The sequence below is a fragment of the Acyrthosiphon pisum genome, chromosome X, assembly GCF_005508785.2.
Source record: "Acyrthosiphon pisum isolate AL4f chromosome X, pea_aphid_22Mar2018_4r6ur, whole genome shotgun sequence".
Classification (NCBI taxonomy): domain Eukaryota; kingdom Metazoa; phylum Arthropoda; class Insecta; order Hemiptera; family Aphididae; genus Acyrthosiphon; species Acyrthosiphon pisum.
In genome coordinates, this window is record NC_042493.1 from 21,773,296 (window position 1) to 21,775,014 (window position 1,719).

The 1,719-nt window shown below is 23.3% G+C and overlaps 1 long non-coding RNA gene across 1 annotated transcript; it reads right to left on the minus strand.

Annotated features, from left to right (window-relative positions):
• Nucleotides 1–161: 161 nt before the first annotated feature.
• Nucleotides 162–1,657, minus strand: LOC103307903. Its single transcript, XR_510278.3, has 2 exons — nt 1,362–1,657; nt 162–671 (listed from the first exon to the last, which is right to left on the minus strand). It is a non-coding gene; the product is annotated as an uncharacterized LOC103307903 (long non-coding RNA).
• Between the last annotated feature and the right edge of the window lie 62 nt (nt 1,658–1,719).

The window sequence follows — 1,719 nt, forward strand, 5'->3', positions numbered from 1 at the left end:
AAATATTTAAAATGTCACAGCATTTATAGGCAAAAAATTTTCAATTTTTATTAATTATTTTCAATTATTGTTGATAAAAAAATGTTTGCTAAACTTGAACATTTAATACAGGGTTTTTCATAGATTTTTCATAAATTTATTAGTGTAATTCAAAAAATAAATTGAGAGTAAATTCACAATAGTTTTTTTGTGAGATAATACAAATTGTACGCTTTATTCTTGAAACATACCTTACAATAAGATTAAATTTAAGGTCAATAATAGTTTGAAATAAAAAAAAACAAAGGTATAACAATATTGTAGCATTATCATCTACAGAATGAGAATCAACTTAACAACATTTAAAAGGTTCAATAATATTGTAATAATTGTGAATATAAATCAATATAAAAATACATTCAAAAAATAAAATGATGAGTGTCCAACTCATCAAATTAGATGTAATTTAATATTAATCTTATAATATAATCAAAGTATAATTTTTGAGATTGTTTTAAAACTGTTTTTAAAAATGTATTTTAATACGTTTAAATATTTAATAGCGTAAGAAATGCTTTTAAAATTGTTAATGTTAAATATATCAAAAAAAAAAAACGTTTTGTGTTCTCATTTTATGGTCTCTTTCCAAAAAACAATCCATTGTTTTTAACTTGCTGATTACCTTGATTAACCTAAAATATGGAACAATATATATAAATATTGGTAATACAAAACTAAAATTGACAACATAAAATTTAAATGTGAATGTAAAAAAGTATAATATCCTTTAGTAAAACTAAGCATATACTCTGTCCCAAAAGAGAAGAAACCACTTAATTACCACTAATACATTTTTCTCCCACTACAAAATTAGGTAGTCTATTTTTAAGTTTACCAGTTAGATAAAATGATCAATATGTATATTAAGGTCTTTGTGAATAGCTACATCATATAAAATCTCCCTAATTATTTAATTTTAATTTTGATGATCTTTGAAGACTCAGTATAATGGTTGCATCGTGGAGCCAATGGTTACTTTCAACTGGACCAAAATTAGTTGACCCTGTGTTTTATCTTTGGGACAGAGTATATAAGTGTAATTAAATTAACATTATTCTTACATGCAAAATAACGGTTTTCATTATAAGTCAGAGCTATAATAATTTTGAGAATTCACACTATTGTGCCTTTATGTGCCTAAGTGACATCATAATATTTAAAAAAAAAAATAACAAATAAGAAAAATACACTAACCAAATATTTACTAACTATATTATGGTTCAATGATTTTACATCATATAGTACTATAATTATTAAAATTAGGTAGTTACAAATAAATATAAATGTTATAATTAAAAAAAAAAAACAATTAAATTACTTACATTTTTACTACCACTTTGTGTCGTAGAATCATCGACCCTCTAAAATAAAAATTGTACATGTTGAATTAAAAGAAGCAGTTGTTTAGGTATATAATATAAAAAAGTTGATGTACTTTGAGTGCTTAAAAAATATAAAAAGTAATATAAAGCATGCAAAAGTAAATAATAATAACTAATAAGTAGTATAATAAACAGGGGCATACTTAAGAAATTTTCATTGGAGGGTCCAGATATTTTTTCTAAACTCGGTAATGAACAAAGCACTATAGGAAATGTAAGAGTTTTACCTATAAGGCATGTTTTAGGCAAAAAACCTGCAGCTCCTTATATTAGAAAATAGAAGTTTACAAACCTTTTA